General features: G+C 42.0%; 1 long non-coding RNA gene across 2 annotated transcripts in view; it reads left to right on the top strand.

Annotated features, from left to right (window-relative positions):
• Positions 1–837: 837 nt before the first annotated feature.
• Positions 838–15,338, top strand: part of LOC103677221 — a 43,231-nt gene continuing 28,730 nt past the window's right edge. For both annotated transcript variants that reach the window (XR_005836522.1, XR_572338.2), the window contains exons 1-5: positions 838–914; positions 1,211–1,283; positions 10,734–10,829; positions 12,629–12,721; positions 13,287–13,417. This is a non-coding gene — a long non-coding RNA (uncharacterized LOC103677221). The remainder of the gene's footprint in view (positions 915–1,210; positions 1,284–10,733; positions 10,830–12,628; positions 12,722–13,286; positions 13,418–15,338) is intronic.

Raw genomic sequence — 15,338 nt, 5'->3', positions numbered from 1 at the left:
ACGAGTTCGAGCCCCATGTTGGGGATAGAGTTTACTTTTTAAAAAATGTAATAAATGAATAAATACGTAAATAGGATGAGTGTTGTAAGAACTTTTATTGAAAATTTATAATCAAGTTTGAGCTTTGTTTTGGTTTTATTTTTAAGATTTTATTTATTAGAGAGAGAGAGCACGAGAGGGAGGTGGGGAGCAGAGGGAGAAGCAGGCTCCCTGCTGAGCAGGGAGTCCGATGTGGGGCTTGATCCCAGGACTCTGGGATCATGACCTGAGCCGAAGGCAGATGCTTAACCGACTGAGCCACCCAGGCACCTGGGCTTTATTTTTAAATCTAAAAAGAGTGTCATGGTATAAGTGGTCTTACGAGAAACTTCCTACCTCTAAGTCTCTTTATTTAGGTGTCACAGTCTCTTAAATTCTATCCATTAACATATCAAAACCTTTGAGTTTTCTTTGGGTTCAACTGTTACATATATTCTTAAAAGACTAATGTATTAAACTGAGTGACAGATAAGACTTAGTCATTTTGAGCAAAACTAACGGAGTGAGACTAGAGCCTCCTGGCCAGCTAACGTCTTTCTTTCTCTCTTTTCCTCTGCTCTACTTTGGCGTTGCTTATGGCTGCACTCCACATAATATCAGCGGCAAGGTCCACGAAAAATAGATTTAAGAAAGAGGAGCAAGACATTTTTATTTGATGCTTGCTGCCAAGTTTCATTAAGCTGTTTTGCTGGGTTTTCCATTTATTTCTCTGTGATTTTGGTGTAAATTTACTACCCATCCAACACGTGGGCCAATGCTTCTTTTCAGGCTTGTGCTAATTGATTACAGAGACCAGAGCTGAAACTTAGACACGACAGACCTGCAAGTGGAACACCAGGTGGGGAAGGGGACACATATCCTGTCTTGAGATGATGGTGAGCATGCTGGTGACCAGAAGTGAGGTGTGCCATGGGCGGGACCAGCCCCCAAAACACTGGAGACCAGTGGGCATGCAGTGAGGGAGTGCCTGCTTGCTCAGGGTTGGGCACTGGGCACTTTCCATACAATGGCAAACAGTTAAAGACTTCACTGGCATCCTTCCCGATTCCTGAATTCAGATTTTAAAATAAGGCAATATATGAAATTTTTTAAAAGTGTGAATTGTGATGACTCCCTAAACAAGCATGTCTTATTTACCCTTAACATATACTTATCCAAATTGTGATTTCAGACAAGCCTGATATAAAGATCATTTGTTTTATATTCCTCTTACCACATACAAAAAGGGAACACACAGAATAAAGGTGAGTATTATTTCTTTCAAATGCTACCACAAAACATTTTCATAAAGTATGTAGAAAGTATTAAGAAGTTAGGTGTTTTGAATGCTGAGCATAGGAATTTGTCACCAGAGAAACTCAGATGGAAAGCACCTCACAGGTGAGATCTGGAAATGGCTAAGTAAAATGAGTGATCAAGTGCTTTTCTCTGTGGCCACACGGCCAGGATTAAGAAACCATGGAACTGGGAATTCTTGGGCTTGACTCCAATGTGCTGTGAAACAGTGGGAGGTCCAGGTAGCCTCTCTGTTGGTGTCTTACCTGCCCACATTACCAGGGATAATGAGCATCATATACAATGATGAGCAGGAAAGTATCTTGAAAACTGAAACTTACGTACTATTAAAGAGGCTGTTGCTCATTAATTCTAGTTCTTAATAGAGATCATTTAAATGAGGCTCATTTTTCCTTTGCAAATGGATTCTTTCCTCTATTACAATAATACTATTGATAATATTTATTTATTTAAAGATTTTATTTTTTTAAGTAACTTCTACACTCTATGTAGGGCTCAAACTCACAACCCTGAGATCTAGAGTTGCACGCTCCACCGACTCGAGTCAGCCAGGCACCCCCCCCTTTTTTAAAGATTTTATCTTTTAAGTAGATGATACTTATTTAATTAATAGAAACGTGATTTGTCCATAGGCAAACAGTAAGTAGCAGTGCTGCTGCTGGAGCCCTGGTGAAGTTTGGGGAGATATACAGATATCCTGATTCGTAGCCTGGGGTGCTTTCCTAGCATCTCCAGGTCACCTGCATTCAGTGCTGCTTGGGGTCTCACTTCCTTTTAATTATGTATAACTAGCTTCTTACTCGGTGGAGAAGCTATTTTCTAATTAGTCAAGAGAGACAAACTTCTGGCTTTAATATATCCCCATCACATTCTTAGTGGTCGCAGGCTTTTTCTTCCCACATGGGCATCAGTATCTGGGTCCTAGCCTAGATCCTGTCGATTGTATAAGTGCTGCAGGTAGGAGGATATCCCCTAGTTTATGTCTACATCCATATATGCAGGCCAGGCTGGGTGTCCAGGGAAGTTCTGTTCTCTGGTGGTCTCAGGAGCTGTATAGGAGATCCCTTCCTGGAGTGACCACAGAGAGCCAGCCATGCTGTAGAGGCTCAAATGAATCCACGTACTGTCTGAGGATCCAGACTTGTCCTCGTCTGACTTAGATCCCCAGGGCCTGTCCAGAATAGCCCAGAAACCCCTGAGAGAGCCTTAGAACTGATGAGTGTCCTGAGATGTTTTCCAGGCTGAGCTGCATGGGTCATTAGTCAACCTTGAGGGAGAGTTGCAATTGTCAAAAACCTTGTGCTCCCCATGGTTCTGATGGGACATCTCAAGTGTGTCCTGGACTCTTTATGATAGAGACTGCTGTCAGCAATTAGCTCTGTGTGCCAGAGGGGCAAGAGCCTCACTCTGCTGTCAGGCTGGGGCTATTGCTCATCGAGTCCTAATGTGGTCAGTTTCATTCTCTTTATTATAAGTTTCTTTGAAATACTGCTTCATATTTCAAGACCCACCCAGCTCAAATGTCACTTTTTTCTCGCAGACTCCCAACTTGAACAGAATAAATTACTATACATACTATACCGTACAGTGCCATCCGTGTGCCCATAGTACTGTGTCCATACCTCTAGTGAAACTCTTAACACACAGTGTCTAAAAATGGATCTGCCTGTGTTTTTAAAGGGAGCTGTAAACTTCTTGAGAGGAAAGACCACATGTAACTCATTTGATCTATTTGTATATTTGCAGGGCCTCACATCATGATTGGAACATACATGTTTATTGACTTAAGTTCTTTTAAAGGACAATGAGATGGAGATCAAAGATAGTACCACTCTTCTGATTAATTATTTCAGCAAATTTATCAAGAACCTACTAACATGTTAGACACTGGCATGCGCTGAAGAAGCAATTATGAATAAGACACACAGAGCTTTTGTAGTCTTGTAGTCTTCTCTGTTTTCATGCCTTGTTGCCCCAGTAGTGGTGAGCTCAGCCACACTGTTCCTTCTCAGTCATCCCAGATATGGAAAGGTGCTGCTGATGCTGGTGGTAGGAGCAGCAGACAGCGAGAATTGTACCCTCCCCTTTTAACTGTGTTCATGATAGTTGTAGCATGTCCAACCATCATCTACTCTTGCCAGCTCTCTCCAACGGGAACTCTAGATGAGGTCAGTAGCAGTGGAGAATGACAGGTTGAGTCCTAGGAGCCTAACATCCTAGAGTAAATACTCAGGATGAATGGAGCCAGAGAGTAAGGAGAGGATCAAATCAGAGAAGCCAAGTCCATTTCAAATCCAAAGGATAAGCATGGGATAGAAAATAGGGGACAAAGTTCAAAGTTTAGAAGAAATACTGGACAGGGATGAAGCTGAAAGTTGAAGAAATGAAGCTGGAGGTTAAGAGTTAGGTAGTCGATGGATCCAAGAGTTTTGTGGTAAAGAGAGCTGGAATGTCTATAGTTTTCTGTTCTTGAATTACTCAGCTTGCTGAGAGATACAGGGCTGCTGTTTGGGGAGTGATGTCACCTTTATGGCTGAATAAGATCCCCCTCGTTTGTGTCTCTCTCCCAACAATAACAGTTTAGCCTCCATCAGAATGCCTTTGTAGGAGCTTTGGGACCCAGTACCATATGCCAAGGGATCTAGGAAGAGTCTAGCCTGTCCATGCACAGGTAATAGTCATACGGACGTTGGTCCCAGCTGTGGACTCTGCAGTGGCCTGTGAACTGGCTCTAGCCCCTTTTGGCTGTAGTCCAGGAGCCCCTGAAAAACACTGTCTTTGGCAATCATTCACAAACAAAAGCCAAGTTTCCAGTGAAGAAGTTCCAGCCTGCCATTGAAACAAACAAAATATGAGTTCAGATGCATTGGAAGGGGTAAGAGGAACAGTTTGACTTTACCTGTATCACTCCTTCCCCAAGGCAACAGCTTAGGGCCAAGAGAGATCATCTTGGCCTGTGGTCTCTCCTGTAGAGCAAAGGGAATATGTATGAGTGAGCATCTGGTTTCCCCAGCTGTGTGGGACCCTGCGAAAGAGGCTCATTTCTCTCTCACCCCATCCAGAGTACTCAGTCATGAGCTCCATGACTTGGGGGGGGGGAGGCAGGAAAAAGCTGGGAGGGCAGCAGATTGAACTCTTGGAAGGCGTTAAAGGGATGTGGATCCCTTCAATGGGCGCATAGGCACCCCAAGTGCTGTGCATGCCTCAATGCCCCCCACTGTGAGTGCATTTCTTAGCATAAACCTTACAGGCCAGGAGTGGGTGGGATGATATAATCAAAGTGCTGAAAGAAGAAACCCCATCAATCAAGAATACTGTTATCTGGCAAAGTTACCCTTCAGAAAAGAAGGAGAAAGAGAGAGACATGAACAGACAAACAAAAGCTGAAGGAGTTTATCACCACTAGTCCTGCCTTACAAGAAATGCTGAAAGAGTTCTTCCAGCTGAAGCAAAAGGATGCTAATTAGTAGTATGAAAATAGACAACACACTCAGCCTACTCCTGATACTGTAGAATGGTGGTGTGTTAACCACTTCAGTCTAAGGTCCAAGGACGAGAACTAAAAATAACTATGGCTGCTATAATTTGTTAATGAATATACAATATAAAAGGTAAATTATAATGTCAAAAACAAAAGGAGGGGTAAAAGGGTGGACCTTTTGTATGCAATTGAAGTTAAGTTGCTATCAGCTTAAAATGGACTGTTTTAGTTACAAGATATTTTATGTAAGCCTCATGATAACCAGAAAGCAAAACCCTATGGTAGATTCACAAAAGATAAAGAGGGGAATCAGCAGAGTACCACGGAAAATCAATTCACAAATGTAGGCAGAAAGAAAGGAAAAAAGGAACAACGGAGTTACAAAATAGCCAGAAAGCAGTAAACAAGATTGCATTATTTAGTTCTTACCTACCAATAATTACTCTAAATGTAAATGGATTGAATTCACCAATCAAAGCACAGAGAGTAGCTGGGTGGATACAAAGACAAGACCCAACTATATGCAACCTATAAGAGACTCACTTCAGCTTTAAGGACACACAGAGGCTCAAAGTGAAGAGATGGAAAAAAGATATTTGATGCAAATGGAAACCAGAAGAGAACAAGAATAGCTATACTTACATCAGACAAAATAGACTTTAAGCCAAAAATGGTAACAAGAAACAAAAGGTCACTAAATAATTATAAAGGGGTCAGTTCATCAACATGATATTACAATTATATGTACCCTCATCATTGGAGCATCTAAATATATTAAGCAAATGCTAACAGATCTGATGGGAGAAGTAGACAATGATACCATAATAGTAGGGGACTTCAATACCCCATCTTCAACAATGGACACAGAATCAGTAAGGAAACTGAACTTGAACTAAACATACTTTAGACCAAATGGACCTAGCAGACATATACAGAATGTTTCACCCAATGGAAGCACAATACACATTCTTGTCAAGTGCACATGAAACATTGTCCAGGAGAGCTCACATGATAAGTCACAAAACAAATCTTAGCAAATTTAAGAATATCTTTCTTTCCTGACTACAGTGGAATGAAACTAGAAATCAACAACAGGAAGAAAGATGGGAAATGAACAAATACGTGGAAATTAACGAATACGTGGAAGTTAACATGCTTGTGAACAACCAATGGATCCAAGAAATCAAGCAAAATAAAACTCTTCAAAAAGGGAAACTCTATACCAAAACCTATGGGATGCAGTAAGAACAGTTCTGAGAGGGAAGTTCATCACAATAAAGACCTACATTAAAAAAGATCTCTATCTGATTTTTACACCTCAAGCAACTACTAAAAGAAAAACAAACCGAGCCCAAAGTTAGCAGAAGGGAGGAAATAACAATAGAGCGGAAATAATGAAATAGAAACTAGAAAAACAATAGAAAAAGTCAATGAAACTGAATTTTTTTTGAGAAGATAAGAACGATAGGGGTGTTAACTGATGCTACTGTAGTAATCAGGTCACAGGACGTGAGTGTATCTAATCAACATGTCGTGTGCCTTAAACTTACACGACGTTAGATATTAATTCAATGGTGCCCAGTTTTTTGTGGCCGAGAGAAGAATTGTGGAATGTAGTCCTTGTCCCTTAAGGAACCTATAGCTTAGTTGTGAGAATAGAATCACACTTAAAAAAAAAAAAAAAGAATGGAGTAAGATGAGGTTGAATTTAATTAAGGATCAGAAGACTAGAGTAGAGGCCCAAGTGGAAAGAGGTTGGGCCAGTGTGAGCTGAGTGCATGAGATGTCTTTATGGGAAGCACAGACACGTTCACAGTCATCCATTCATGCCACACAGCTCGCTCTCATGCTGGCAACCCCGGTGAGGTCTGTGCTCAGGCCACAATTTACATGAACAAAGATAAGGACAACAGCAGAATGCAGCTGTAGTCAATTCAACTTTCTTCTTTCTGAATACCCCATAAAGAAATCTCATTTATCATGGAAATATTCTTAGCTCTCATACTGCAGCCATGGGAAAGCCAAAACCTCCCCACACCTTTTTGTTTGGCTAAAACGTGGTGTACAGAAATGGCAACTGCTTTGGGTTTGGCATATCACCACAAGTGGATAACATGGGTCAACCTGCCTTTGGGACTGGGAAGTTGCCCAGCTCCACCTGGAGCTTGACTCACCTCGTTGATCTGTTGACTTCTGTCATTCTTTTCTTGGCACGTTTTCTGTTCTGCGAGATTGCCTTTTACTGACTGAAAAGATGGCTGCTCACTACTGAGGCCTGTGCAGGCTCGTAACAGTACGAAGCGGGAGCCCCACCGGGGTCTCTCCCCAGGTTCTGCACATTTAACACTTGCCTTTGTGTTAGGAAGCATGGAAATTTGGTTCCTTTGATGCATGAAATAAGATGTTCTCATTAATAACTGGCTTTCCTGTCCTTGCTTTGCTGTCAGGAGAGAACTGGGTGAAAAAACCTGTGATTTATTTGGACTGGCTCCATTAAGAACTGACAAGAGTGATGATTTGATTCCAATAATGCTTGATTCTTACTCTGCATTTTGACTGTTCCGTCTAGCTGTGCCCCTGCTGAAAGTGACTCTTACTTGCTAATTCTGAACTCCACCGAAGAGTACGAAACAGTACATGTCACCTAAAATCTGAGTGGAATTACCTTTGTCACCAAAAACTTTATAAGACTTTCTAAGTCTTTCTCAAATTATTACTAGTTGATAAAAAAGTCCCAACAACTTTCAGGTTCACTTTTTTGACTGACTTACCCTGTTTACAGGTGTTTCAAAGGGACCTTTGCAATTGACTATATAGTAATAAATGTATTCGTTGATTCATTCAACACGTTCATTGGGACTTTACGTGTCATGCCCTGTTCTAGGTGTTGGGACTAGACCAGTGAACAAAACGGAAACCTGCCTTCATTCAGTGGAGGAAAGTAGACAAAAAAAACCCAAAGGAAATCACGTGATCGGTTATTTGAGCATGAGAAGTGCTCATGAGAAGGACAAAGATGAATCAGGGCAGAAGATTTAGGCTGCTAGTTTACCGGAGATGAGCAGGGAAAGCAGCTCAGTTTATTTTCAATAGTGCTGTTTGGAAACTCACTGAGAAAGATATTTAGAGCAAAGGCTTGAAGGAGGGTTAGGAGTGAGCCCCATGTATGGTGGTGGGAAGATGTGCAATGTGCGGAGGGGCCCTCTGGTAGAAGTATCTGCTGTGTTTCAAACCAGGCTCATGGTAACAGCACACACAGGCACTCTACGTGCCAGACACTGTTCTAAAGGCTTTGCATCCATTATCTCAATTAATCCTCCATGTTTCCCCAGTCCACATTTCTAAACGAAGAAACTGAGGCACAGACAGAAAACTTGCCCAAGATTCCCCAGCTGGAAAGTGGTGGAACCCAGGCAGTCTGCCTCTAGAGTCTGTGTGCTCAACCACACCCTCCTGCTATGTAATATTTAATCCTTTGCAGATGCACCATGCCACTTTGCTTTCAGGAGAAAATATTTTCCTGATCCTAATGTTGGCATTAGTTGTGCTAGCCTTGAGCTGCAGGTTATTTTCAGTCTAATGAACCCTTCGATCTGTGATAATTGCTGGTCATGATTTTATATTGGCCATTGAATATTTAAAGGTCCGCTCCTTTTTCTTGCTTCCTGTTATATTTTGTCTATCATTATGAACTACCTTATATCCTTTCAGATACAGAGAATGGTGAATGAATAGAAATACACCTTAAAAGAAGGCTCAAGGTGCTTAGCACTTTGGTACTGGGAAGCAAGCAGCCCTGGGTCTGGGAAAAGCCACCTTCCAGCTGGGCCTTGTACCACTGAGATTCCAGTTTCCCCATTCTCCCAGCCATGGCCTTTCTCCCATTGCTCATACTCAGGGTTCCCTCTGGAGCTGACGGATAAAGAAAGAAGCAGGCTTCTCTCTGGAACGGCAGGCCTGACTAATGCAGCCCATATGGCAGTTAGAAGCAGGGACTGAGATCAAACAGTTCATACCTTGACCACAACCTATCTGGTGCCCAGGTCCTCGGCATCTTCATCTGTAAAACGAAGATCAAAATTAGAGCTGTGAGGATGAGATAGGATAATGGTCACCCGTGAAGTGCGTAGCACAGAGCTGATGCATATAAACACTAGGGAAATCTTAGCTGTTATTACTATTAGTTGCTCTTCCCTAAAAACAAAAAGCCAGGGGTGCCTGCGCGGCTCAGTCAGCTAAGCATCTGATTCTTGATTTCAGTTCAGGTCATAATCTTAGGTCAGGATCTCAGGGTCATGAGATGGAGCCCCGCATTGGGCTCTGTGCTCAGTGTGGAACCTGCTTAAGATTCTCTCTCTCTCTCCCTCTGCTTCTGCTCCCCAACCCCATGCTCCCTTGTTCTCTCTCTTAAAAAACAAAAAACACTGGGCTTGGTTGACATCTGTCTCCATTTTATCCTGTCAAATGCCCTGTAGGGCCTCTGTGGTACTGATTCCTCACATCTTGGATCCCAAAATGAATATGGCCTATTGGAAACAAAATTAAACAGATATGAATAGCAAATAAAACCAACAAGCACGGCCAGGTTCCAGCTTACTAAAGGCCTCAGCCACGCTAAAGATAGGGCTTTGAAGAGATGCCATAGGAGAGAGGAGAGAGGACAAGGAGGACGGGAGCTGTGTCCTAAGTACCTCTGCTTTGTAAGCTGGTCTCCCTCCCCCAAACCCCTTTCATTTGCTCAAGAAAAGTCTAGGCTTCTCACAAAATTGGCTTGGACATTTTTAGGATTGCTTCAAGTTCTGCAAGAAGAAAGTGATCCCACTAAAGAGGCTTAGAAAGTCCAATTAAATATTTCATTAATTGTGTTAGAATAAAAGAAAGGCTTTTTCAAACAGCCTTACATGCGTGATAGATTTTTTTGTCCCATAAAATTGTTGAACTCTGACCTTTGTGGGGTGGTGTGGTGCTGTGGGAAGAACTACGCACTGGGCCTGACTCCCAGCTGTGCGGTTGCAGGCTCTAAGAACTTTAGTCGAGGCCACAGGGCCCTCATCTATGAAACGGGGATAAAACCTACCACACAAGGCTGTCGACAGGACGAAGTGGCACAGCTGTGGGAAAGCTCCTGGCAGGAAACAGACTTTCAATAATGTCTGTTTTTTTGAAGCCTTTCCTTCATTATTTTACTTTCTGCCATTAGAACTGCTTAATTATTCAAGATTTTTTACATCTAGTTTATGGATTATCAAAGCCTTTGCTAATAGGTCTGTTTCCTGCTGACTTTTATAAAATTACAGTGTAACTGCCTATTGGCTTGTCAGTGATGAGAAATAGCGGATGATTCAACGTCAGTATTGCCGAATGCCTTAATAAAATGGTTATGAAAAACTTTAAAACTGTAGTTAATGGAACTCTATTTTTTAAAATTTATTTTATCTATGGACAGATTTTGCCAGTTGATAGTTTTCTTATTTTTAAGGTTTATTTTTTCTGATGATGCAATTATCACAAAAATGTGAAGATAGAATAAAATCACTCATAATTCTTTTGCCCAGAAAATAACATTATTAAGTTTTTATTCCTTTTTATATGCATAGTTCCTTATATGACTCTTTCCACCTAAAAGTATATCATAAGTACTCTCCTATATTGCTAACATTTAAACTACTTTCATAACAGATATACTACGATCAACAAAATCATTTTCCTAGTTTAGATATTAAAGTTCTCTGAAACTACTCTGCAAGAACTGTTTTGGAATGTACGCCTTGGTCTACATTCCTGATTAGTGCCTGAAGATAAATTTCTGGAAGTAAAATTATTGAGTCAATTTTAAGATATTCATTGCTATGTAACATGTTCTCAAAACTTAAAACCCAGTCACTTAAAACAGTAACAGTCCTTCATTTGTGTCCAGGTTTGCCATTTGGGGACAGCTTGTCTCACTCCACACGCTGTTAGCTGGCTGGGGGAGCTTGACTGGGCTGGAGGATAACTCTCACATGACGGACAGGTTGGTGCTGGCTGTTGGCTGGGGCCTTTGTTCTGCTCCAGGTGGGCTTCTCCACTGGATTCCAGAGGGAGGAAGTGGAAGCTGCCAGTCCTTTTAACGGCTGGCCCTGAAACTGGCAGAGTCTCTTTCAGCATGCTCTCTTGCTCAGAGCAGTCACAGGCCAGTTTCCAGAGGGTGCTGGAATAGACCACATCTCTTTCTGAGGGAAGTGACAAAGAATATTTGGTCGTATTTTTAATCAATGTAAGTTTTACTTATCTAACATGACAACAAGAATCTAGGAAATCATATGATTTATTAATTATCTTCATTTTGGAGGGACTAAACCAAAAAAGATTTAGATGACTTTATCAGAACAGAAATTGATGTATAAAATTGTGTCTTCATCCCTTAATTTTCTCATTATCTCTTAGCTATCTGGTGGGCAAGCCCCTTAACCTCTCTGAGCCTGTTTTCCTAACTGCAAAATGGGGTTAATAGTAGGTATGCCGTGAGGTTTAGAGAAGATGTTTATGAGGGGCCTAGCATAGGTAAGGCCCATCATTATTTGCTATTATGTTCTTCCTCATGAACCAAGAGAGACCTTACTGTCAGAATATCAGAGTCAGTTCTCCGAATGCCTGTCCAGGCCAGGATTTGGGTTATGTGAATGCTGCTATTCAGCTCACCTCAGTGTCCGTTACTCACAGGTAGGTGTTTCCACATCGTGTGTTGCCCGGTAGTGCAAATCGGGTGCCTGTTCCATATGGGACACCACTATTGTCAGGCCACGGCTGGAGCAAATGTCTGCGGGGTACTATGATATACTCCTTTGAGAATAACCCTTTGGGAGCGTCTCAGAGCAATCTGGTGTCCATTCTTAACACTCTCGGAGTTCCATGTTTGTATTACAGTAGTTTTTACTTGTATAGCACTTGACAGTTTCCACAGGAATTTCATGTGTTTTTTCTCACAGCTATCCTTAAAGGCCTGCAGGTCCAGTCATATTATTTCAAGTTTATACACAAGGAAGTCAAAGCTTGGAGGGTTATGACTTGTCCAAAGTTAAAAAGCTAATAATTGCCAGGCCCAGTACCAGATGGCTCTGACAGGCCCTATCCAGAATTTTCCCCTTGGATAGTATGCTGCCTAATTCTCCACCAAGGACATTTCAGCAGGTGGCTGTAGGATGAGATGTACACAATGGATATTTTTTCCCCCTGTCTTCCATTAACTGGGTGGGAGAGTGTCATTGTCAATGTGGACTCTAGAATCATTGTGTGCACTTGGGTCCTGGCTCCATCTCATGTTAGTTGTGTTGTGGGAAGTTATTTAACCCCTCTGTGTCTTAGTTTCTCCACATATAAAATGAGAATAATACTGGTACCTAACTCATAGGCATATTAGAGATTTATTTATTTTTTTAGATTTTATTTATTCGTTTGAGAGAGAAAGCATGAGTGGGGTGGGAGGAGGGGCAGAGAGGGGGAGAGGCCGACTCCCCACTGAGCAGAAAGCCTGACACAGAGCTCCATCCCAGGACCCTGAGATCACGCCCTGAGCCAAAGGCAGACGCTTAACTGGCTGAGCCACCAGGCGCCCCAGGAGTAGTGGAGATTTAAATGAGACCATCTATGAAAAACACTAGCACAAAGCCTGGCACCCAAGTAAACAGTAAAGCCCCTGTTCTTACTTGGGGTGATCAGAGAAAGTGAGGGCTTCCCTTCTATCAAAATGTTGGCACTGCTGGCCTTTCACTGCCCCTGGGACTTCAGGCATGTTTCGGGAGGACCCTGTTGTGAAAGAACTCTCTTTCATAGGCGTCCACACTGCTCTGCGCCGAACCGAGCCTCCTTGCAACTGCCTTATCACGGTTTATCAGACTGGCCCTGGGGGGTTGGAGCACAAGACAAGTAAGTATTGATTGTTTCCAAAAAAGTAAAAATAAAAATAAAAAATCAGCCCTTAACCCCTGCTAACATTTTGGTGTATTCCTTGACAATCTTGTATAATCTTTAAGAAACTGGAATTGAAGGAGAGCAGAATATGCTACCCCTGAAAATGCCCCTTTAGCATTTTGATTATTTTGAATTAAAGTTATTTCAAAGACAGCTGGTGCAAGAAGGACACTCTGATCCTCCTTTGTCCCCCTGACAGCAGGAAATAAATCTCCCATGTGAAGGTACTCTGCCTGTACCAAAAGGGTAGAAGACACTCTTACCATAAAGATAGGGAATTTAGGGCCAAGAAGACTATGTTGACAAAACTTGTTATTTCTTTGCTAACTTAATACCCTAAGCCCAAACCCCTTTATCTTGTCAATTTTCACAAAGTTATTGTTTCCTTGTCTGAAAGGTATAAAAGCTGCCGGCTTTGGTCACCTCTTTGAGTCTCATATTTTTTATGGGGCTCTCATCTGTACAGAATTGAATTTGTTTTTCTCCTGTTAACCTGTCTTACATCAATATTAATTATTAGGCCAGCCAAAGAACCTAGAAGGGAAGAAGGAAAAAGTTTTTCATCCCTGCAGTTTTGGTGTGTAATGTGGAGCTCTTTACTGGCTGCAGCAGCTCAGAGATCCTGGGACATCTGACAGGAGCCAGCAGAAGGTAAGAATTCTTACATCCATCTCCCAGTTCTCTGCCTGCAGGGTCTGGTGGAAGCAGTGGTGAGAGTTCTTTTCTTTTTCTAAATTTAGATTAGCATGAGAAGATATTTGTGTGAACTATCCCTGGGGTAGAGCTGGTAAAGGCTTGTTATGAGTACTCTTGTTTTCTATTGCTCTCTTTCCTCCCAGTGATGGTGATGGTTTTCTTTGGTCTCTCTCTTTTGTGTCATTTGGCATAACAAAGAAAACCACAGAGTGCAACACAGGCATGGGTCCTATAAACCCGTTGTTTGAGCTGGCCTCACAGACCAGTGAGTTCACGGTTCTCAACAGACCAGCGTCTATTTAGACAAGCTTTGCTGTGGGTCCCGTGTGTAAAAACTGGATGAAGTTTTTCTTTCATCTTGTTCTATGTCTTGAGAGCTTGGCTTTGTAACTAGTGTGAATATTGTCTCGGGTTTCTGCCAGCCAGAAGATGTACATACCAGCTTGCATTTGGTGGCCAGTTGAATAGATGAGGGTTCTAAGAAACTCAGTTACAAGCAGCACTATCCTTGTCTGGTTGTGCCAGTTCTTAGGGGAATTTGTTGCAAGAGGTTCCAGTCCATAAAGGACCTTTATTGTCTCAACTTTTATTGTCTTGTTGGTGCTGGAAAAGTCCCATTCAGGAGCACCTGCCTCCGTCTGTAGCTGGAGGCATCTCACGTTCTCATGGGAAACTGGAGACACTATTTGCATTACACCATTCTTACTGCCTGTGACCACGAGATTTTGCTTTTGTAGGGTAACTCTGGGAGTGAACTTTCTGAACTTTCTGGTGCTGCATCTTTTGTACTCTCTTTTGGGATACCTCTTATATCTTGTGTGCCATAAAAGGGTTATTGGCTTGAGTCAGAATTGAAATTAACATAAGATCCTACTTTTCAATGATGTGTGCTTTGAATTGGAAAAACTTCTGTATTCGAAAAATATTTGGGAGAGCTCTCATTCTGAACAGTTGTCCTGTTGTTCCTATGGAAAGATCAAATTAAAAATTTGATACCAAGGAGTATAATGGCTAGCCTTAGGGACTTCCTTAACAAGATGAAAGAACAGAAATTAGACTTAGAAAAAAATTAAAGTCCACAATCAACATAAATTCCCTTTCTGAAAATCTAGCCTCATTTCCTTAGCAAATTCCCTTAGCTCCCCAAACTCTTCCACCTTCCCCAGAAAATCCCTTAAACACCTACCTGCCTATTTTAACTTCCCTTTCCCTATAAGCTTTATAGATGACACTCCAACCTCATCTCTAGGCCCAGGGTATACAGGTTACTCATGTAAATGCTGAAAGCCAGGGAGTGTATTTAGCAGTAGCACCAGGAAGTAAATTTAGGAGAAGACTTGTTTTGCTGTCCCTTCAAACTGCTCCTACTTTCCAGGTCTCTATAACCAGGCTCTGCCAGTCTTAGGCCTTTCTATGCAATATCCTTTGCAGATGTAATCTGGAACCCTCTAGCCCCACCTGAAGAACTCATGTCCTCTGGACAGCAACAGATCTTTCAAACTATAAAGCCCCTTTACCTCCACTTTCAGAAGATACTACCAAATTTAGAGACGAATTAGAAAGATTAGAGACGAATTAGAAAGATTACCTCCACTTTCAGAAGATACTACCAAATTTAGAGACGAATTAGAAAGATTAGTGGCCTGGGTGGCTCAGTTGGTTGAGCGTCAGACTCTTAGTTTTGGCTCACGTCATGCATGATCTCGGGGTTGTGGGATGGAGCCCCACATCTGCTCTGGCTCAGTGGAAAGTCCGCTTTCCCTCTCCCTCTTCCCTCCGCCGCCACCCCCATCTCATGAATGTGCTCACTCTGTCTCTCTGAGATAAATAGGTAAAGGTAAATCTTTAAAAAAAAAGAGAAGAAAAGAAAAAGAAA

Source organism: Ursus maritimus, unplaced genomic scaffold (assembly GCF_017311325.1).
Source record: "Ursus maritimus isolate PB19 unplaced genomic scaffold, ASM1731132v1 scaffold_20, whole genome shotgun sequence".
In the NCBI taxonomy this organism is placed as follows: Eukaryota; Metazoa; Chordata; class Mammalia; order Carnivora; family Ursidae; genus Ursus; species Ursus maritimus.
Note: the sequence above shows the minus strand (reverse complement) of the source record. Positions and strands in the feature narration are given on the sequence as shown.